This window comes from Entelurus aequoreus, linkage group LG21, assembly GCF_033978785.1.
Source record: "Entelurus aequoreus isolate RoL-2023_Sb linkage group LG21, RoL_Eaeq_v1.1, whole genome shotgun sequence".
Classification (NCBI taxonomy): Eukaryota; Metazoa; Chordata; class Actinopteri; order Syngnathiformes; family Syngnathidae; genus Entelurus; species Entelurus aequoreus.
In genome coordinates this window covers 3,887,644-3,912,582 of record NC_084751.1, presented here as the reverse complement: position 1 = coordinate 3,912,582, position 24,939 = coordinate 3,887,644, and the positions used below count along the sequence as shown (strand labels likewise).

Below are 24,939 nucleotides of genomic sequence, written 5' to 3'. Positions count from 1 at the left end.
TGTGTGTGTGTGTGTGTGTGTGTGTGTGTGTGTGTGTGTGTGTGTGTGTGTGTGTGTGTGTGTGTGTGTGTGTCATACCGGTGAACAAGTTAGGACATAAATCATGGTCCCAATACGGAAGACCATTGCATCTAATAGAGAATGTCTCATTTGCACCCCTAGTGGTGAAATCTATCAAAATGAGGGTGGTCCCAAAAAGGAGGGATTTTTCAAATTGACTGTGTGTCGGTTTTAAAAGTGCTCCCCCTCTGGTCAACATATGAAATAACAAGGGTGTGTAAGAATTTGAAGTGCTCCCCCTCTGGCCAACATATGTAATAACAAGTGTGTGTAAGAATTTGAAGTGCTCCCCCTCTGGCCAACATATGTGAAGTGAAGTATATTTATATAGTGCTTTTCTCTAGTGACTCAAAGCGCTTTTACATAGTGAAACCCAATATCTAAGTTACATTTAAACCAGTGTGGGTGGCACTGGGAGCAGGTGGGTAAAGTGTCTTGCCCAAGGACACATTGGCAGTGACTAGGATGGCGGAAGCGGGAATCGAACCTGGAACCCTCAAGTTGCTGGCACGGCCACTCTACCAAGCGAGCTATGCCGCCCGTAATAACAAGTGTGTGTAAGAATTTGAAATGCGCCCCTTTGGCAAAAATTTAAAAAAAATAAAATAAAATATGCATATAGAGACATACTGTAATAACTTGAAGTAAATAATAAAGATTAAAAACTAATTACAAACAAAAAATTCAAAACATAAAAAATTAACTAAGAGCAGTCTTTTTCTCACAATGTGTCGACTTTTTTCTGATAAAATTGGGAACAATTTCTCATATTTCTGTTTCTGTAATATTGCAATAATTTCTTGTAAAATTATTACTTTTTTTATGTAAAATTGTTACTTTTTACTGCTAAATGGTGACATTTGTCATATAAAATTCTGACTTGTATCACAATATTGCCAATTTTTTTGTTCTTGTAAATGGTGACATTTTTTGAGTAAAATTATGACTTTTGTCATAATTTTGCCACTAAAATTCCGATTATTATAATATTGCCAACATTTTAAAGTTTTCTTATAAAATTGCGACTTTTGTCGAGTAAAATTACGACTCTTTTCATAAAATTGCCAAAATGTTAGAGTTAAAGTTAAAGTACCAATGATTGTCACACACACACACTAGGTGTGGCGAAATTATTCTCTGCATTTGACCCGTCACCCTTGATCACCCCCTGGGAGGTGAGGGGAGCAGTGAGCAGCAGCGGTGGCCGCGCCTGGGAATCATTTTTGGTGATTTAACCCCCAATTCCAACCCTTGATGCTGATAGCTTTTCTTGTAAAATTGCGACTGTTTATCACAATATTGCGCAAATGTTCTTGTAAAATTAGGACTTGCGTTTAGTAAAATTACGACCTTTATTATAATATTGCCAAAATTCCAAGTTTTTCTTGTGAAATTGTGACCTTGTTCTTGTGAAATTCCAACTCATTTTTCACAACAAGCTTTTTTATATTTGCATAGTATGTATATATTATTAACGTTGTGAATACAAATCTTTATATATCTAGAAAGTCCTGAAGAGGAAGGCATTTTTCGGAGGTCTCAAGAACGATAAGAAATACAAGAATGTGTGTGTGTGTGTGTGTGTGTGTGTGTGTGTGTGTGTGTGTGTGTGTGTGTGTGTGTGTGTGTGTGTGTGTGTGTGTGTGTTGTGTGTGGGTGCGTGTCTTTTTGTGAGCGTGTGTGTACATGGCAACTTATGGTCACAAACTGTTAAGGTGACGGCAACACAAACATTTATGCAGGAAGGGAAAAAGAGAGAAACACGTTTGTTTCACGTGGCAGCTTTTTCTGTGGGAGGTTGTCCGATAAAACTGATAAACCTTTTAACTGTGCAAGCAGCTATGCAACATCTTTTTTTACAATTTCATTTTTAAAAAGTAATTTTAAAAAGGAAACATTAGTGCATTTACTTCAAATGCTTCAACAATATATATTTCGCTCAAGTTCCAAAGTAAGAATACGGTTTGGTTTAACTAAATATTATTACAAAATCACTGTAACAATTACAGTTGAATTATTTCAAATTGGACTATTGTGCAGCAACATGTATGTCTCTGGGACTGATAAAAAATTATATTTCCACACGAAAAGTATATTTTAAAGAATTTACGTTTGTATTTATTTCTATTATAAACAATTCTAAATAATTGTAAATTAATAATTTATATTTAGTGTTTATATGTTCATATTTGTATTAATCCTAAATAATATAAATTAATAATGTATATGTATTTAGAATTGTTTATAAAAAAAGATTAATGCAAATCTAAGTGCTTTGAAGTATATGTTTTAGCAGTTCCAGTGACATACATCTTGCTGCAAAATAGTCCAGTCTGAAGTCTAAACAATATATAAATTAGTAATTTATCTTTATTTGGTATGTTTCTTTATATTTATATTCACATAATTCTAAATAAATATAAAGTCATAATTTATATTTATTTTTTATAAAATATGTTCATCTATATTTATATGTATTCCAAATAAATATAAATCCATAAATCCCCTGAAGAGCAGGGAAACCTGTGAAACAGGCTGGTAGGGATGAAATAGCCTCTGTGTTTTTTCCTGACCTAACGTAAATCCATAAAATATATTTATTTTGATATATTTTGTAGTAACTACGAAATATATTTTATAATATAGTACATAACAAATACATGTATTCTAGTACAGTACAGTAGAAATAACATGTATTATACTGTATTTACTGTATATTTCATTTATGATTGTAATTGACATCAATGAACTACAAAACCATATAATTAAATAATATATATATTTTTTTTAATAATAAAGTGACAATGAAAAATAAACCTGCGAAACAGGCTTGTAGGGATGAAATAGCCTCTGTGTTTTTTCCTGCCCTAACGTAAATCCATAAAATATATTTATTTTGATATTTTTTGTAGTAAATACGAAAATATATTTTATAATATAGTACATAACAAATACATGTATTCTAGTACAGTACAGTAGAAATAACATGTATTGTACTGTCTTTACGGTATATTTCATTTACGATTGCAATTGACATCAATCAAATACAAAACCATATAATGAAATAATATATATTTTTATTTATAATAAATTGACAATGAAAAATAAACCTGCGAAACAGGCTTGTATGGATGAAATAGCCTCTGTGTTTTTTCCTGCTCTAACGTAAATCCATAAAATATTTATTTTGATATTTTTTGTAGTAAATATGAAAATATATTGAATAATATAGTACATAAATACATGTATTCTAGTGCAGTATAGTAGAAATACAATGCATTATACTGTATTTTTTTACGATTGTAATTTACATCAATGAAATACAAAACAATTTAATGAAATAATTTTTTTAATAATAAAGTGACAATGAAAAATAAAGTAACTTCCTAATATGTTATGTATAAAATTATATTTATTTATGTATATATATATATATGTTATTCATGCCACTTAAACATGATCTATTTATTTTCCATTGTATTACAATTTATAATAAATATGTCAAAACGTGTATGATAGTGTTGTAGTAAATAATCAAATATTTATCAAAATAAAACTAAAATCTGAAATATATTCTATAAACTATCAATTTTAATCCACTTTGTATCCTTTTTATGACGTTGCTCTGTTGTTTTAATGGAATTGTGGTTTTACTTCACCTATGTTTTGTACAGCGCTTTGTGATTTTGTCTGTGAAAAGTGCTTTATCAATAAAATGCACTTACTTACTACTTACTATAATATTTTCTTTTCAAATATGGAAAAAATAACAGCTTTAGCGATCAATAATTTGAGGCGCCTGTGATTGAGGGCTATATAAATGACCTTTTATAATGATTGATTGATGCTTGTCCCAGTGTGCAAATACTGTTTGTATTGGATATTTATTTTTGATACAGCTCAGGAATATGACGGCATTAAATTGTGTACCTAATATCCGTCTCTTGAGGACGCCGCTTCTCCGTCGCAGCACCAACGCGTCCCTCGAGCCGTCCCTCGCCTCCTCCTCCCGAGCATACGAGGAGCTGTTGTGGAGGGAAACAAACAGAGACAAATTGACTTTATCCTCTTCTGCAAAGTTCAGGGGTCTGACAGACGGACAGACGCGGGCAGATGCGGGGGGACGTGGCGAGGGAGGGAGCGGGGGACAATATCTCTGAGCATGTGTATGTCAATGAGTCATGGGGCACGGCAGAGCTGCATTTCCAAGGCCAGCGGTCGGCGTGGCACTGGAGGGGCGAGTCGAGGGAAGGGGTGGGGGGTGCAGGTCACTGTGCCTTCGGGCAGGTGGGGGGGAGGGGGGGGGACCCAGGAGTTAATTGGTAGTTTGGGCTTTTGACGTTGAGCAGCCGTGACAAGTCTGTGTTGGTCAGACCCAGCGAGACCGTGCTGCATGGTCGCTGTTGTTGCAGGGCATGGCGGCAAACTGTCACAGCTCGCCATGCCGCAGAGACGGAGGCGGAGAAAGGGCCAGCAGTGGTGGATGAGGGGGAAGGAAAAGAGGAGTCGCTAGAGTGCAGACCTCCACCAAGGCCAAACGATCCTCTAATGCAGTGTTGTTGTTTTTTTGTTAGTTTTTTTGAATGAATGTATTTATTTCGGCAGACAGACATACAGTCGTGGTCAAAAGTCTACATACACTTGTAAAGAACATAATGTCATGGCTGTCTTGAGTTTCCAATCATTTCTTCAACTCTTATTTTTTTGTGATAGAGTGATTGGAGCACATACTTGTCGGTCACAAAAAACATTCATGAAGTTTGGTTCTTTTATGAATGTATTATGGGTCTACTGAAAATGTGAGCAAATCTGCTGGGTCAAAAGTATACATACAGCAATGTTAATATTTGGTTACACTGCAATAAGGCGCTCAGTGTTTCCCATAAACTGCCAAGATACCTGTGGCGGTGGGGGCGTGGCTATGGGCGCGGTCACCATGACATCATCGAGTAATTTGCATAATTTACTACAATGATATGATTTCCTCTAAAAAGGCTCAAAAAATGTATACTTACTAATTAATAATAACAGTTTTGTTTTAAACGTCCATCCATCCATCCATCCATCCATTTTACAATATAATTACAACACATTATGTACATATTTATATACAGATTTGAACAATAAGTTATTCACTGAAATATATTCATTAATTGTGGTTCTTACAAAAAATATATCTTATAAAAATATAAAAGTGTCCTGTCTGTTTATCATGTTTCTGTTTTGGCCATGTGCTGTTTTTGGACACTTTCTTAGTTCCTGGTTTCACTTCCTTGTTTGTTTGTTTCCATGGTTACTCATTAGTTTTCACCTGTCACGTCACGCACCTGTTTTACGTTTTGAGTCACGCACCTGTTTTCACCAATCAAGTCACTGTTATTTAAGTCTACCTTTGTTCTTCACTCGTTCTGCCTGCATTGTCTTTGTCACACCAGTTTATGTCTCTTGCTGACCAAGTAAGTTTTCCTAGTCCAGGCCATAGTTTTCTGCTAACTAGCAGCTTCTTTTGTGTTTTAGGCACGCTTGCCTTTTTGCTTTAATTTTTGTGTTTGTGATAGTTTGAGTGATTTATGTTAATAAATCCAAACTCACCTTCACGCTGTCGTCCGGAGCCGTTTTTTGCGTTGGAAGAACCCCGCAGCAAGCTGCGACCCCCCCGTTTTGACAAAAAGCTAAAATGTCTCTTAAAGCTCTGCCCCTTTAATTAGTGCATACTAAATAATTTAACTTTAGCCTACTACTACAACCATATTATTTACCAGCAACATAAAGTGAAACAGAGGCAGAGGTGTCCTGCCACAGTCAGTAACAAATAAACAGAAAACAGTAGTGGTGGTAGATAGACACAAAGCTTCATCAAACATCTGATCCACTAAACAAAGAGCTCCAAAAATTTTGATCCTACACTTCTCTTTTGTAAACTAAATCTGAACAGCCAATATGGGCATCTACATCAACTACCGTAATTTCCGGACTATAAGCCGCTACTTTTTCCCCTCGTTCTGGTCCCTGCGGCTTATACAACGGTGCGGCTTATTTACGGCCTGTTCTTCTCCGACACCGACGAAGAGGATTTCGGTGGTTTTAGTACGCAGGAGGAAGGCGATGACACAATGATTAAAGACTGACTTTTCATATACCGGTAGGCTGGTTATTTTGATAACGTTCAGGCGAGCACTTTGTATTACTTTGCACCGTTGTATTATTTGTACTCTGCCTGATTTGCCTTAGAAGCTGGACAGGACAAAAAAAAAAAAAAAAAATTTAAAAAATGTTTTTATTTTTTTTGTGGCGGCCTTAATTCTTTCGTGGCGGGCCACCATAAATAAATGAGTGTGTGGGAAACACTGGCGCTTCTGGCAAGCTTCTGGTTGAGTTTTTGACCGCTCCTCTTGACAAAATTGGTGCAGTTCAGCTAAATTTGTTGGTTTTCTGACATGGACTTGTTTCTTCAGCATTGTCCACACGTTTAAGTCAGGTCTTTGGGAAGGCCATTTTAAAACCTTAATTCTAGCCTGATTTAGCCATTCCCTGACCACTTTTGACGTGTGTTTGGGGTAGGGGTGTAACGGTACACAAAAATTTCGGTTCGGTACGTACCTCGGTTTTTTTCGGTACAGAAAGAAAACAACAAAATATAAATTTTGGGGTTATTTATTTACCAAATTTGCAAAATCTTCCACCAAAAATATTTTTCTTAGTGGAATATTTGATGTGAAGTAATGGGAACCTTGGAAAAGGTCAATCATTCATAATAACATTGATTTTGATTCAATATTATGTTTTGAGCAATGACAGTTTGAAAGAAAAAAAACAGCTTTGTTTTATTAGTTAACATTGCAACTTTTTCTAAATTACATTTAACCTTTAAGCTTTTTTATTTCACTTTTGTTATGTTTTTGTTTATTTTAATAGTATTTTTAGAATGTGCCGTGGGCCTTTAAAACATTAGCTGTGGGCCGCAAATGGCCTCCGGGGCACACTTTTGACACCCCTGCTATAGATAATAAAAATTTAAATCTGATTAATCTATGGATAAAAAGCAGAACCTGGTGACGCATGCGCGTTTATCATAACTCTGTCGCTCTCTGTCTCTGCCCCTCCATCACAAATTCTGCTGCGTGCGCACACCTTGACAATTTGTTTTGTTTTTAACCCCTTCTTAACCATGAACGTACATTGAAAATACACGCAACCCTAACTCAAAATGCCGGACATTTGAGGCATTTAAGAAACTCCGCCCTGACAGCGCCGCAAAAGAGGACATGTTCGGTGAAAAGAGGACGTATGGTCAGTCTATCGTAGCCCGTTAGCTGCTAGCATGCCGTGTGTTGTGCCTCGGTGTGCATTGTTCACACAACGTGTGTTACGCTACTTAAAGGCCTACTGAAACCCACTACTACCGACCACGCAGTCTGATAGTTTATATATCAATGATGAAATCTTAACATTATAACACATGCCAATACGGCCGGGTTAACTTATAAAGTGACATTTTAAATTTGCCGCTAAACTTCCGGTTCGAAACGCCTCTGAGGATGACGTATGCGCGTGACGTAGCCCGGCGAACACGGGTATGCCTTCCACATTGAAGCCAATACGAAAAAGCTCTGTTTTCATTTCATAATTCCACAGTATTCTGGACATCTGTGTTCGTGAATCTGTTGCAATCATGTTCATTGCATTATGGAGAAGGAAGCTGAGCAAGTAAAGAAGAAAGTTGTCGGTGCGAAATGGACGTATTTTTCGAACGTAGTCAGCAACAACAGTACACAGCCGGCGCTTCTTTGTTTACATTCCTGAAAGATGCAGTCAAGATGGAAGAACTCGGATAACAGAGACTCTAACCAGGAGGACTTTTGACTTCGATACACAGACGCCTGTAGAGAACTGGGACAACACAGACTCTTACCAGGATTACTTTGATTTGGATGACAAAGACGCAGACGTGCTACTGTGAGTATGCAGCTTTGGCTTCTAAACATTTGATCGCTTGACCGTATGTGCGCAACTTTTTTTTGCGTATGTACGTAACTTTTTTAAAATATATAAGCTTTATGAACCTTGGGTTAGGTGAACGGTCTTTTGGGCTGAGTGATTGTGTGTGTTGATCAGGTGTTTGAATTGTATTGGCGTGTTCTATGGAGCTAGGAGCTAGCATAGGAGCTAGGAGCTAGCATAACAAACACGCAGGTGTTTTTATGCAGGATTAATTTGTGGCATATTAAATATAAGCCTGGTTGTGTTGTGGCTAATAGAGTATATATATGTCTTGTGTTTATTTACTGTTGTAGTCATTCCCAGCTGAATATCAGGTCACCCCCGGCTCTCACAGCATCTTCCCTATCTGAATAGCTTCAACTCCCCACTAGTCCTTCACTTGCACTTTACTCATCCACAAATCTTTCATCCTCGCTCAAATTAATGGGGAAATTGTCGCTTTCTCGGTCCGAATCTCTCTCACTTCATGCGGCCATCATTGTAAACAATAGGGAACTTTGCGTATATGTTCAACTGACTACGTCACGCTACTTCCGGTAGGGGCAAGCCTTTTTTTTATCAGATACCAAAAGTTGCGATCTTTATCGTCGTTGTTCTATACTAAATCCTTTCAGCAAAAATATGGCAATATCGCGAAATGATCAAGTATGACACATAGAATAGATCTGCTATCCCCGTTTAAATAAAAAAAATTCATTTCAGTAGGCCTTTAATATGTCCGTGTGGAAACTCCTTCGGTACACCTCCGAACCGAACCGGAACCCCCGTACCGAAACGGTTCAATACAAATACACGTTTTAGGTTGTCCTGCCTCCTTTTTCATTGTCCCATTTATTCTCTGTAAAGCACAAGTTCCATTAGTAGCAAAACAGGCCCAGAGCATAATACTACCACCACCATGCTTGACCGTATGTAGGTGTTCTTGGGATTAAAGACCTCACCTTTTCTCCTCCAAACATATTGCTGGGTATTGTGGCCAAACAGCTACATTTTTGTTTCATTTGACCACAGAACTTTCCTCCAGGAGGTCTTATATTTGTCCATGTGATGTCAAATGAAACACAAATTTTTGACCACGACTGTATATAGCAACACTTCATCACTCTTTGTAGTTTGACAGACATGAAACGGCACCCACCGAAAAGGGATACGGGGAAAAAAAGCAAGAATGCTTTTTTAATGCTAATTTACAATCAACTTATATGTTGGTTATATAGTCCAAGTTTCAACAGCAGATTTGATGGATACGTGACAATTTCAGAACAAGAATAACATATGATAATGGATGATAATGACAAGTCAGTATACATACATCAATATACATATAATAGCATTGAGTGACCATGAGATTAGCTCCATCTTGCCTGGGTATCTTTTGTCTTCTGAAGCCTTGTCTGGTGTGTTATGTCCCTTATTCCACAGTGAGTTCTTTTGCACCTGTGTACCTCAGTTGAGATAGTCCAAACAACTAGTCATGTTTTTGATAGTTTCCCAACAACTAATTTTTTTACCGCAAGGTTAAACACTCTTAGGCTTGAAGACAGTTTAATTTCGCCGCTCACATTGTCCCACAGTTTCACCCCCGCTATAGATAACGTTTGAGCCTTGAATGTGGAATTTACTATGTTATGTTTGAATTTCAGGACACCCCTGGGTTCATGTGGTCTATCTCTGAGTAAAAACAGACTCTGTATATTTGCAGGTAGAGCCCTTTGTAAGGCCATAAACATAACTTATTATGTCATGTAGTTTAAGAAAAGTACTCATTATGAACAGATCATTGGTATGAGCGCTATGTGGGGCATAATGTATCATTCTAATTGCCTTTTTCTAGAGCTTAAATAGCGGTTCAATAGTGTCCCCGTAGGTGTGCCCCCAAACTTCAGCGCAATACTGTATATGCGGCAATAAAAGAGCTAAGTAAATCGCTCTACGTGAATTTTGATTTAGTAATTTTTGCATTTTCCACAAAATGGAGACACCCTTTTTTTCAACCACTGTCCCCTATTTGTTCTAAAAAATATTTTTTGCAAACCACTAATTGTATTCTACAAATAATGTCCCGTTGTCGTGTGTCTGTGCGGTCTCATGATCAACAGCGTAACCATGTAATACTCTTCCATATCAGTAGGTGTCAGCAGGTAGATAATTGCTTTGTGGGCCTAATTTGAGATAAAGGAATTAGTGATGGTTATTTTTTTTATTGTATTATTTTTTCAAATGTTTATTTACCCAGGAAAGGTCCCATTGAGATTAAGAATCTCTTTTTCAAGAGGGTCCTGCACATCCATAAACAAGTGTAGGTGCCACTGGGAGATAGGTGGGCCGTGATTAGGACGGCGGAAGCTGGCATCGAACCTGGAACCCTCAATTTGCTGGCACGGCCGCTCTACCATCTGAGCCACGCCGTCCCAAACGCCGTTATGATTATGGTAGGAATTAATATCGAACAATCGCGTCAGGTATTTGTTGAGAACGCCTTCAAATTGTCAATATAGGCGACTGACTCTCATGTCTTAACATCGTCTGCTGGTGCTGTGCCTCCGAATTTTTCCATAAAAGAAAACGTGCCTCGGCTCAAAAAAAGGTTGAAAAACACTGATCTAATGTACTTATTTGCACTCCTATGCTAAATAAAATACACTAAGCTAGCGCCATCTGTGAATCTTTGGGTTCGATTACTGTTCGATTCGATTTGATGCAGAATCGAATCACGATTCAAAACAATTTCAGTGTTATAAGTTCACTTTTATCGTTAGTTTTTAAGCCAAAATGCGTCCGTTCTTCCTTTTCTGTCTACACACTGTGTCTGCTTGTAAGTACTCTGTGATTGTGCGCTGCCAAACATGCTCCTCTGCTCGTAAACCAGCAATGACACGACGTGACGACGACAGGGAACACATTCATTTATTTGTGGCGGCCCGCCACGAAAGAATTAAGGCCGCGACAAAAATGTTTTTGTTTTTTTTGTCCTGTCCAGCTTCTCAGGCAAATCATATAGTTGATGTTGATGTCCATGTTGTAGGATCAAGATTTTTGGAGCTCTTTGTTCAGTGAATCAGATGTTTGATGAAGCTTTGTGTCTATCTACCACCACTACTGTTTTCTGTTTATTTGTTACTGACTGTGGCAGGACACCTCTGCCTCTGTTTCACTTTATGTTGCTGGTAAATAATATGGTTGTAGTAGTAGGCTAAAGTTAAATTATTTAGTATGCACTAATTAAAGGGGCAGAGCTTTTAGAGACATTTTAGCTTTTATATTTTTATAAGATATATTTTTTGTAAGAACCACAATTAATAGATATATTTCAGTGAATAACTTATTGTTCAAATCTGTATATAAATATGTACATAAAGTGTTGTAATTATATTGTAAAATGGATGGATGGATGGATGGACGTTTAAAACAAAACTGTTATTATTCATTAGTAAGTATACATTTTTTTAGCCTTTTTAGAGAAAATCATATCATTGTAGTAAATTATGCAAATTACTCGATGATGTCATGGTGACCACGCCCATAGCCACGCCCCCACCGCCACAGGTATCTTGGCAGTTTATGGCAAACACTGCGGTATGGTACCGAATATGATTCATTAGTATCGCGGTACTATACTAATACCGGTATACCGTAAGACCCTACTTTGAGTGTATGTAGTTCCACTCCAGTCCTCTATGTGGTGCTCATGTGCTTTTCAAAGGAGTTTTGTGTTTCCTGTTAAATCCGAGACTATTGTGTGTTTGACATTTTGATGTACTTTTGTGTGTCGTTGTTGTCTACGGCTGCATTGGGCTCGACATGGCTGCTGCACAGCCAGTGAGGGTAGGGAGTGTGGGGGTAGATGACTGACTCAGCGAGCGAGAGCGAGAAAGAGAGAGAGAGGCCCCGCTTCTTTAATTGCGACCCGAAGAAAGCGATGTAAGCTGGGGGTGCCAGTCGGCTGGGGCCCCAGGAAGGTTACGCCCGGCCCTCTTAAACCTGTTGTTGCCCGGCGTTCACATAAAAATGACACCTCGTAAATACAGACAGCTCCGGGAGTGTGCGAGGCTTGCCTTACTGCGGTGAACTCTGCCCTTTGAACTTGGACTTACCTTTATCCGGCTGCCAAGTGCCTGCTAGCTTGTTAGCTTGTTAGCTCACTACGTACTAAAGGGAATGGCTGACAAGCAGCTGTGGGACTCTTGGACTGTGTTAGTTTGGCTTTGGCAACCTAGCGCTTTCTCTTTTGTCGGATAAAAGTTAAGAGAGTAAAGTTGGAAAACAACGAGAAAAAGTCGTAATTGTAAATGTGTAAATATTAAGAGAATAAAGTTACAGAAAACATGATTACGCTATTTATGTGATTTTAAGAGATTATTGCAAATCTGGGCAAACTAGGGCCCGGAGGGCACATGCAGCCCGTTAAGCTTTTCAATCTGGCCCGCCGGACATTCCCAAATAATTTTTTTAGATCTTTAAGATGGAAACTGTAGCTGCCATTAGGATGTGCAGTGATGTTTTCAAATGACCGTAAATCTTGAACTATTTCAATGGTTGGAATCTGCGCTTTTGCATGATATACTAGTTACTATGGTGATCAACTCACTCCTACCCACTTCTCCAAAGTGGGCTGGCTCAAGGTGGAGGACAGAGTAAAACAACTTGCACTGAGCCTAGTCTATAAAATCCACTACACCTCCCTGATACCGAAGTACATGTCAAACTACTTCCTTAACGTAAATGACCGCCATAACCACAACACCAGGGGGAGCTCCACTAACCACGTTAAACCCAGATTCCGAACTAACAAAGGTCTTAACTCATTCTCTTTCTATGCCACATCAATGTGGAATGCGCTCCCAACAGGTATAAAAGAAAGGGCATCTCTATCCTCCTTCAAAACCGCAATAAAAGTTCACCTCCAGGCAGCTACAACCCTAAACTAACACCCTCCCCGGATTGCTAATAATCAAATGTAAACAATCAAATGCAGATACTTTTTCTTATGCCTTCTGATCTCTCTCTCTCTCTCTCTCTCTCTCTCTCTCTCTCTCTCTCTCTCTCTCTCTCTCTCTCTCTCTCTCTCTCTCTCTCTCTCTCTATGTCCACTACTTGCTGTCCATATCCTACCCCCCCCCCTCTCCACACCCCTGATTGTAAATAATGTAAATAATTCAATGTGATTATCTTGTGTGACGACTGTATTATGATGATAGTATATATCTGTATCTGAATCAATTTAAGTGGACCCCGACTTAAACCAGTTGAAAAACTTATTCGGGTGTTACCATTTAGTGGTCAATTGTACGGAATATGTACTTCACTGTGCAACCTACTAATAAAAGTCTCAATCAATCAATCAAAGTTGTAAAGTTAAGACGTAACAGTACGATATTAAAATTCAGATTTTTTTTTTACAATGAAAGAAATATGACAAAGTATGAGAAAAATGCATTAGAAAAAAAATTTGGCAAAGTAAAGCCAGAATATTATGAAAATAAAAGCATAAAAATTACAAGAACATATGTTAAAACGATTAGAAAACAGTCCAAATATTATAAAATGACAATACGTTGATTAAATGGGTTCATTATATCTTCATATTCATATACTTTTCAAATGTTCTCGTAATCGGACAATATTTTCAGTATATTAGATGAAATTTTGGAATTTTATGTAAAAAATTAATCTAATGTACCGAAAATATTGTGCGAGTACAAGAACATTTGTAAAGTAAATGACAATAAAGTTGTAATGTCATGGGAGTAAGTTGCAGTAGTACAAAGAAAAAAAATTAAACGTTATGAGAATAAAAATTATAAATAGTATGACTAAAATATTAGGTATGAGAATAAAGTGGTATTAGTCCAAAAAAAACAATAAATCATTATTTTCTTATATTACAAGAAAATAACTAAAAAAAAATTAAAAAAAGTGTGATTTGAGAATACCTCTCAAGCTAGAAACATTTTGTATTATAAAACAAAAAAAACAGCACTGTCACTATGAAACTGTTGAATGATTTCATACGTGCTATTGACTCTTAAAAGAAGAACATTGTGCTGCGTTGTTCTTAGATCTATCAAAGACTTTGGACACGGTCTACCACTCTGTCTGCTCCCAGAGATTAAAGCATATTAGAAGGTCTTCAAAAGCAGTCGGATGGACTGGAAACTATTTGAGTGGCAGAACGCAAAATGTTTAGATTTATGGTGCGTGTTCAAACATGTCGTCCATTAAAAACGGTGTCCCCCCGGGGTCCATACTGGGTACCATTGTATTTACTATTTAAATCAATGTCTTGCGTAAAAATGTAACAGATGCCAAATTAAATAGTTTTACGAATGTCTGCAATCTGCTTTCAATGACAAGTCTTTGTAAATTAAAACTTGTATGTAATTGATGTGTTTTCGTACAAAAAAATCAATATCAATAATGTTATCATATCAAAAGAAAAATAAATGTTAAAATAAACTTGTAAAGGTATCGGAATAAAGTCGGAATGTTGCGAGCATGCCCAGCCTTGGCGCCGTATATCAACAATGTTGCATCTGTATTCAATTTCCTGCTTCCTTTTGCCGCTAATGCTGACATTTGCAACATTTCCACTACAGTCGGCATAATCGACGTCCAATAACTTCAAAATATATGCCCCTGATAACCAGTAACAGCTGGTTATGAACTTACGATACACATATTATGCTGGGCTGAGACATCAGAACAAACTTTCGACCCAACTCATCCTCCCTTATTAGAGATTAAAATAATAATATCGATTCTGTGATGGAGCTCGAGCTATGAGCTAATGCTACCGAGTAGGCTTTAATATTTTGGGCGTATCTTACGGGTTTTACTGAGGCATTCGCTACGCCAACTATTATATTACAAACCCCAAAACCAGTGGAGTTGGCACGTTGTGTAAATTGTAAATAAAAGCAGAATACAATGATTTGCAAATCCCTTTCAACCTATATTCAATTGAATTGACTGCAAAGACAAGATATTTAATGTTCCAACTGAGAAATTTCATTTTTTTATGCAAATAATCATTAACTTAGAATTTAATGGCAGCAAAAAAGTTGTCACTGGGGCATTTTTACCACTGTGTTACATGGCCTTTCCTTTTAACAACACTCAGTAAACGTTTGGGAACTGAGGAGACACATTTTTTAAACTTTTCAGGTGGAATTCTTTCCCATTCTTGCTTGATGTACAGCTTAAGTTGTTCAACAGACATTACAACTTTATTGTCATTTACTTTTCAACAGTCTCCGTTGTGGTATTTTAGGCTTCATAATGCGCCACACATTTTCAATGGGAGACAGGTCTGGACTACAGGCAGGCCAGTCTAGTACCCGCACTCTTTTACTACGAACCCACGCTGTTGTAACACGTGGCTTGGCATTGTCTTGCTGAAATAAGACGTTGCTTGGATGGCAACATATGTTGCTCCAAAACCTGTATGTACCTTTCAGCATTAATGGTGCCTTCACAGATGTGTAAGTTACCCATGCCCTGGCACTAATACACCCCCATACCATCACAGATGTACCTTTTAGCATTAATGGTGCCTTCACAGATGTGTAAGTTACCCATGCCCTGGCACTAATACACCCCATACCATCACAGATGCTGGCTTTTGAACTTTGCGCCTATAACAATCCGGATGGTTCTTTTCCTCTTTGGTCCGGAGGACACTACGTCCACAGTTTAAAACATATGTGGCTGAGCACGGAAGAACCGGGTGATAAAACACTATCTTAGGGAGCCAAGTGCACCAGGGGCTGCATAACCGCAGCGACCCTGATCCAGGGCAAACAGCGAGGGACCAGGGAGTCCCCATTGCAGAGGGATCTCACTGAGTAAACGCTGGAAATAACTTTATACATCTAAAATACATTGAGAGGATAAAATAAATAAAGAAAATATATTAATAAGATACAATTAAAAAATAGAAAATCAAGAATCATCACCTCAAGAACCTGGAATTTAATTGAATCGTGAGTTGATTGCATCCATAGTAAATATATACAGTCGCGATCAAAAATTTACATACACTTGTAAAGAACATAATGTCATGGCTGTCTTGAGTTTCCAATCATTTCTATAATTCTTATTTTTTTGTGATAGAGTGATTGGAGCACATACTTGTTGGTCACATAAAAACATTCATGAAGTTTGGTTCTTTTATGAATTTATTATGGGTCTACTGAAAATGTGAGCCAATCTGCTGGGTCAAAAGTATACATACAGCAATGTTAATATTTGGTTATGGCAAGTTTCACTGCAATAAGGCGCTTTTGGTAGCCATCCACAAGCTTCTGGTTGAATTTTTGACCACTCCTCTTGACAAGATTGGTGCAGTTCAGCTAAATTTGTTGCTTTTCTGACATGGACTTGTTTCTTCAGCATTGTCCACACGTTTAAGTCAGGACTTTAGGAAGGCCATTCTAAAACCTTAATTCTAGCCTGATTTAGCCATTCCTTTACCACTTTTGACTTGTGTTTGGGGTCATTGTCCTTTCGGAACACCCAACTGCGCCCAAGACCCAACCTCCGAAAATAAAGGGATAAAAAGTGTTGAAATACATGCATACAGTAAATAAATTACTGATCATTTGTTTACTTTTGTTTAAATGTTGCTTTTTTAGAGAGATTTGGCTAAAAAAAAAAAAAAAGCAAGATTATCCAGTGATAAAAGAAAGGGGATAAAGGGAGGAAAAAAGTGTTGAAATAAATGAATACAGTAAATAAATTACTGATCATTTGTTTACTTCTTTGTTGCTTTTGTAGCTGATATTTATCTTTTTGGTGATTAAAGAAAAGGGGTAAAGTGATAAAATGTTGAAATAAATGCATACAGTAAATCAATTACTGATCATTTGTTTACTTTTGTTTAAATGTTGCTTTTTTTTTAGCTAGATTTAGCTAAAAAATAATAAATAATTAAAAGCTAGATTATCTAGTGATAAAAGAAAGGGGCTAAAGGGAGGAAAATGTGTTGAAATAAATGCATACAGTAAATCAATTACTGATCATTTGTTTACTTTTGTTTAAATGTTGCTTTTATTAGCTAGATTTAGCTAAAAAAAATAAAAATGAAAAGCTAGATTATCCAGTGATAAAAAAAGGGGGCTAAAAGGAGGAAAAGGTGTTGATAAAAATGAATACAGTAAATAAATTATTCAAATGTGTTTACTTCTTTTCTTTAAATGTTGCTTTTTTAGCTGACATTTATCTTTTTGGTGATAAAAGAAAGAGGGGTAAAGTGATAAAAAGTGTTGAAATAAATGCATACAGTAAATAAATTACTGATCATTTGTTTACTTTTGTTTAAATGTTGCTTTAGGTTGTCCTGAAGAATTTGGAGGTAATCCTCCTTTTTCATTGTCCCATTTACTCTCTGTAAAGCAGCAGTTCCATTGGCTGCAAAACAGGCCTAGAGCATAATACTACCACCACCATGCTTGACGGTAGGTAGGTGTTCCTGGGATTCAAGGCCTCACCTTTTCTCCTCCAAACATATTGCTGGGTATTGTGGCCAAACAGCTCAATTTGTGTTTCCTCTGACATCACATGGACAAAGATAAGACCTTCTGGAGGAAAGTTCTGTTGGTCACAAAAAAATAAGAGTTGTAGAAATTATTGGAAACCTCAAGACAGCCATGACATTATGTTCCTTACTAGTGTATGCAAACTTTTGATCTTGACTGTATGCTAGTTGGGTGTATTTAAATACAGACAATTCTGTAGTTTTCTGGCTGTGCCCTACTAGTGTTATTACCAATAAAAACACCAGAGGACAATTTGGAATGAGAGTGATATATTTCTATGGATCACAAGTCATGACCACGGCAGAGAGTCCAGAAAAATGCATGTTTCATATGTTTATGCAGCTCAAGAGGAGTCTCATTGCTCTTCAGCGCGTCGCCCTCTTCCTCTGCCCATTTTCTCCATCTCTGCTTTCCCAGGGACCGACGTGGGAACAATAGCTGCACAATTAACGTGGGCCCAGACACCGGCGAGCGAGCGTTTGATGTCGCCGTCGAGTGGGCTCCTCCGGCGAGGGCGGCGCGGCGACGGGAGACGTTCGGCCGAGGTTTTTATGGCCCCTTTTCCTTCCATCTTAGGCTGCCTCGCAATATTCAAATTCAGAAATAAGCTGCTATATGCCAGAAATAATGTTTGCGAAGCCAAGGCCCTCATTATCTCCCTGAGGCCTCAAGTGGGAAGACAAAGCGTGGCATATATCGAGGGGGGGGGGGGCAGAAATGCTTTTAGCCTCCTTTATGCTCACTTTTTGTGTGCTCCTCTTCACTCTCGTGCGCCACTTCCTCTTGCCATTATTGTGAGGGGCGCCGCACACACATGCTATGAATAATGACAGCATTAGCAGGAAACAGTTCTTCCATATGTTGCCTTTGATTGTTCACCTCTGAAGTCCATCAGCGCACCAATAATAATAGTGGAAGATCTTTGATGTCGCACAATTTCGCGCTCTTGCAAGATTTTTACATAAAAAATGGCTACAATATTTACATTATTCGCATGTGTGTTTGGGGGTTTTTAGGATGGTATTACACTCCAGTCCTGTAGGGGGCAGGCATTACAGGCAAGCTGCATCTAATGGGTCACTGCCCTCACTAGTAGGGATGCTCAAAATAATAGATTCACTTCGAAATCACAACGTCCGCCTTGAGATCGGGAGGTCGTGTCATACCGGCCGAGTCATACCAAAGACTATAAAAAATGGGACCCATTACCTCCCTGCTTGACACTCAGCATCAAAGGTTGGAATTGGGGGTTAAATCCCCAAAATGATTCCTGAGCGCAGCCACCGCTGCTGCTCACTGCTCCCCTCACCTCCCAGGGGGTGAACAAGGGGATGGGTCAAATGCAGAGGACACATTTCACCACACCTGGTGTGTGTGTGACAATCATTGGTACTCTAACTTTATTGCCAAAAGTATTTGGCCACCTGCCTTGACTCACATATGAACTTGAAGTGCCATCCCATTCCTAACCTGTAGGGTTCAATATGATGTCAGTCCACCTTTTGCAGCTATTACAGCTTCAACTCTTCTGGGAAGGCTGTTCACAAGGTTGCGGAGTGTGTTTATAGGAATTTTCGACCATTCCAAAAGCGCATTAGTGAGGTCACACACTGATTTTGGTCGAGAAAGCTTGGCTCTCAGTCTCCGTTCTAATTCATCCCAAAGATGTTCTATCGGGTTCAGGTCAGGACTCTGTGCAGGCCAGTCAAGTTCATCCACACCAGACTCTGTCATCCATGTCTTGCTTTGTGCACTGCTGCACAGTCATGTTGGAAGAGGAAGGGGCCCGCTCCAAACTGTTCCCACAAGGTTGGGTGCATGGAATTGTCCAAAATGTTTTGGTATCCTGGAGCATTCAAAGTTCCTATCTCTGGAACTAAGGGGCCAAGCCCTACTCCTGAAAAACAACCCCACACCATAATTCCTCCTCCACCTCTGTCGGTTTACTTGGTGGCTGAGTTGCTGTTGTTCCCAAACTATTTCATTTTCTTATAATAAAGGCGACGGTTGACTTTGGAATATTTAGGAGCGAGGAAATTTCACGACTGGATTTGTTGCACAGGTGGCATCATATGACAGTTCCACCCTGGAAATCACTGAGAGCGGCCCATTTTTTCACAAATGTTTGTAGAAACAGTCTAAGTGCTGGATTTTATATACCTGTGGCCGGACCAAGTGATTAGGATACCTGATTCTCATCATTTGGATGGGTGGCCAAATACTTTTGGCAATATAGTGTATATATATATTAGAGTTGTCCCAATACCAATATTTTGGTACCGGTACCGCTACCAAAATGTTTTTCGATACTTTTCTGTATAAAGGGAACCACAAAAAGGTTACAAAGGCGGACGGGCGCAATTTTTAAAAAATCATGCAGATCCCAAATTCAGATCAGCAGGTACCAGAAGGTAAGAAAAGTTGCTTTTGCATAATACTGCGAAACAAAACCCCAGATATTATGTCTTACCTTATACACACACCATAATAATACTCGTATGTTGAAGCACAGTACAATCCATCAAGCGGTGCGGCTTCATAGCTTACCAAAGTCGTACTAAAACATTTCGATAGATTTTCGAGCGCCGTGTGTAATGTTCTATATTTTCAATGGAACATATAAAATGTCGGTGTTGTTCACTTAAGTCATATTGCAGTCTACACGTAGCTCTTATGTGTGACTGCCATCTACTGGTCACGCTTATCATTTCACCATGTACCAAATAAAATTGCTTCCAGGTCGGTAAGCACAACCAGAATTATTCCGTACAAGTGTGTGTGAGACAATCATTGGTACTTCATTTACTGAATATCTCAAAATTAGACGCACCGGGTTATAAGGCGCACTGTCGGATTTTGAGGGGGGAAAAAAATGTAAGTGCGCCTTATAGTCCGGAAAATACGGTAGCTTAAAAACAGCATACGTCCATTTCAGACAGTTAATAATAAATAAGTCAGTTTTTTTCAACCTAACATTGTTCTATGTTTGACTAAATGTACCTGAACAAGCTTCTTTTATCATTTCACACTACAACACAATAAAAGTATTCATAATTCCTGCTGATATCGTATTGGATCGGTATAGGTATCATATCGGAAGTTAAAAAAGTTTTTTTTATTAGGATTATCTACATTTTTTGCAAGTGTATTTGTGTCTGTTGCGAGATGAAAATTCAGCTGTTTCCAGCTGGCAGGATGTAGCCGTGCTTTGATGTGATTTCTATTTGACATCATTGTCCATCACAAGAACACTACTGCAATGTTTTCTAATCAAAATAGTTGTGTATTCTATTTTATTTACTTTATTTGCAGGTAAATGTGTAGCTGTTTTTAGAGAGGGGGGGGTGGGGGGGGGGGGGGGGGGTGAAAATTCAGCTGTTTCCAGTTGGCAGGATGTAGCAGAGCCCTGATATGATATATTTGACAATAAACTAATGGCCTATTAAGAGGAGCCGATGGACTACTTCCAAGTTTGTCCAAGTTAACAATGCTTGGCAGAGATCAAATTCCGCACTTTTAATGTGAGGATTAAGCCATGCGACTCGCATTCAAGGGGGACATGTGTCACGGTGATGTGTGGGACAAAACTGCCTTTTTGCACAAAGACGGGAAATAGTTGAACAACTGGCCTGTGTAGTTCAGTCTCCTGGTCCTCATGTCGTCCTCTGGGGGGATGCAGGTGAACATTTGTCAGCTTGTGTACTAGTTTTTTATTTGTACTATTTATTTACTTTGGGGAATGTGTCATTTGTCTCAGGTCAGGGGTCGGCAACCCAAAATGTTGAAAGAGCCATATTGGACCAAAAATACCCAAAGAAAAATCTGTCTAGAGCCGCAACACATGATATAAGTGTCTATATTAGCCTACTTTTAAAATGACTATGAGTCGCAGGCTGACACAAATCTTCGTTGACAGAAATGTTGCAATATAATATTTATTCTACCCGTTTTTACAACATTGGAAAACATTAGGAAAACAGAGGCTTCTCAGAGGGTGAGATAACTTTTGGATATTACTGGCTTAGAATGGCCAAAGGTCCAAGTTAAAGAAAATGGCGGGCTGTATTCTTCGAATTGATTTATAACAATCTATGCAAGCTGGGTAATGTTTGCTGTGGTCTGGAACAACATGGCACACAAACCACTATCAGAAATGCAGCCAATATTACATACAGATAATATGAGAAATGCAGATATAAATTAAATACACAGAGGACATAGGAAATTAAATGAGCTCAAATATACCTACAAGTGAGGCATAATGATGCAATATGTACATAAAGCTAGCCTAAATAGCATGTTAGCATTGATTAGCTTGCAGTCATGCACTGACCACATATGCCTGACAAGCACTCCACACAAGTCAATAGCATCAACAAAGCCCACCTTTGTGCATTCACACACAGCATAAATAGTTTGGTGGACAAAATGAGACAAAGAAGGAGTGGCGTAAAAAAAAATCTTTCTCTGGCATCGTTGAAGAAAGTTGTACATGTAAACAAACTCCGGTGAGTTCAAGGACTGCCAAAATTAGTAGGACAAAACGGCACTCGCAAAATACTCTCATCAGAAAAGCATGCTTAATATAAATAGTGGGATTTCTAACAATTAGGAAGGTCTGTGTCATGTTTTTCCTCCTAGAGAAACCCTATTAAAACAAAATATATATTTTTCCCCATCTTTTTCTATTTTCATACCTTTTTGAAAAGCTCCAGGGAGCCACTAGGGCGGCGCTAAAGAGCCGCAGGTTGCAGACCCCCTGTCCTAGGAGCTTGATCACATGATAAAATAGTACGATAATGACGTAATAATGTATATTAAGGAAACATACATTTGTATTTAAATTAACTGTATTATAAATGAACTGTTACAGTTACCAATGAAGTACAGTATTATTACACCAAATTGAACTCATCCTCATGCGGAATCCGTAAGAACTCTTTTGCACAGTGATGGAGGAGGCTCAATTAAGTGGGGTAGTGTGACGCATGGGCGGAAGCGAGAATTCTGCGGGGTCAGAACAGTGCCAAAATTAGCTAAACAGACTCAATAACCCCTCAGTGACGTTTTGGTGAATTTACGAAACTGAAACAATACCAAAAAAATGCCATTGTAAGTTAATAATGCCAACAAAGACACCTGTATACATGTTAGCGTATTCGCTAATGCTAACGACACTAGGTTGGTTACATTATGAGAGCATGTACAAATATGCATGAAAACACTCCTACAGACATCACACGTGGGACGGTTCAGTAAGTATGAATTGCTTTAGTTACATTGTAAAACGTACAAACGTAGCTTGGAGTGATGAATAAAGAATACTTTCGAACAAAAAAAAACACTATGGATGAAAATACTTGCGGCACGAAGCAGAAAGTACATTGTCTACTAGAGATGCGCGGATAGGCAATTATTTCATCCGCAACCGCATCACAAAAGTCTTCATCCACCCGCCATCCACCCGAACCAACATTTTATCAAAACCACACCCGCCCGTTGTTATATATCTAATATAGACGATGCAAGGCATTAGTGAGGTTAGAAAGCTTTTGCCTGTTAAAGAAAGGAGACTGATCCAATGCAGCAGAGACATTCAATGCGTGCCACACATTAATATCTCTTGGCCACGCATTAGTGGCTAAGATATATTAATGCGTGATAATATTATTTATCATTATTATAACATTATTGTCATTTCCATTAAGAAAGTGTTGACTATTGTTGCCAATGCCCTCAGATCAGGAGTGCGTTCCTCACACTTTGTGTGCGCAGTTGCAGCAAGCAGAACGATGCTTTTAAGAAGTTAAAAAAATGTTTTAGAAAGACTAGGCCTATATTTTCGTTAGGTAAAAAAAATGTTCTGAATTTATTTCAATTGTCAACGACAGGCAGCAAAATAAAGATAAACACATAGCCTATGTTGTAGGCATAGGCTCATACGTTTTTAAGTTGAAATAAAAAAATAAATAAAAAATGTGCCTCATAATTCCTTAGGCTGTCAATCACGCGCACAAACTTAAATTATACAATAACATATGTATGTCATCCCTATTTAAACAAAAATAAATTAAATAAATAATAATAATAAATTACCTGCAACTTATTGGCCAAGGCAAATAGCTGAAGGGGGGAAATCAAACCCATCAGACTGCACTTTATCATCAAACTTGAATTATAATGAAAATAGACGGTCGCGACAAACAAAGCAGGCTGTTTCAAAGAGTGCTGCTCGTTTTTCGTATGTGGGTAACAACATTTAACTATGTATATATATTTCCGAATTGGTTCAACCGCCACCCGCCCGAAGCTATTGTTTTCGTCATGTCACCCGCCCGACCTGCGGTTGTGTCCGCAAACCGCGCATCACTATTGTCTACCTTCAGCACCTGCAGTGAGCGAACTCGTCCAAAAGATGGCGCCATAGCACAAACAATAACACACCTTTTCAGTGTCTCTGTTGATGTAATACAACAACTATTTGTTGAATACAAAACATTATAGTCGTTAACAATAAAGAAATAGTTTTATAAGCCACAGGGAAAAAAAGTATCGGTTTAAAGTCCGTAAAATAAGGTATCTATACAACAGAGCACCTTTGTGATATTTGACTGGTGTTCTTTTCAGTCGGTCCTTAAAAACAGCAGAGCACTCCTCGTATATTCAAGGGTATGTTTGCAGTTTGTCCACTCCTCACATCTAAAAAGTTGTTATTTTTCCACAGCCTACCTCAGTCCTTGCTCTGGACAAGTACACCCACATGAGAGAGTTCAATCGTTCTCAATATCTGATTGAAGGACCAACCTTTGTGCTGGTATAATGGGCACTATGGGAGCACATTTTGGGAAAATATTGCTTTTTGGCTATTACAGTGGCCAATGCACATGTGGTTAATTGTGTGTTTGTTACCCAATATGTCCTCCAACCACTGCTGTCTCACTAGAGGTTGAGATATAAGAAGTGATTGGGTTATGTCCATCTAAATCTTGCAGCTCCTTCTATAATGATGTGCGCCTGGCTTTGGAGTGTGCAACAATGAGAGGAATAACACAACACCTGCGCTAATGTGTGTACCATATGTGCAGTAACAAGCATATAAACACCCACACACACACACGCACTGGAGAAACATTTCCACATAATGCAGCACATTGGGTGTAGTGGCGGCAGGTGCATGTCGAACACGTCCGTCTTTGATCAGGCCGAGTGCTGAGGGCCCGAGTGTGTTTTTCTTTGGGAGGCCGCCTGCGTGTCATCCGCAAACTTGTTGTTGTTTTTGTCTGCCAAGCGCTGGAAATGTGAAGTGTGAGGGCTATAATGGGGGGCTCATAGAAGTCTGCAT

The 24,939-nt window shown here is 38.4% G+C and overlaps 1 long non-coding RNA gene across 1 annotated transcript in view; it reads right to left on the bottom strand.

Annotated features, from left to right (window-relative positions):
* Positions 1-3,845: 3,845 nt before the first annotated feature.
* Positions 3,846-24,939, bottom strand: part of LOC133639115 (uncharacterized) — an 85,247-nt gene continuing 64,153 nt past the window's right edge. Inside the window, exon 3 of the long non-coding RNA XR_009823732.1 lies at positions 3,846-4,085. This is a non-coding gene — a long non-coding RNA (uncharacterized LOC133639115). The remainder of the gene's footprint in view (positions 4,086-24,939) is intronic.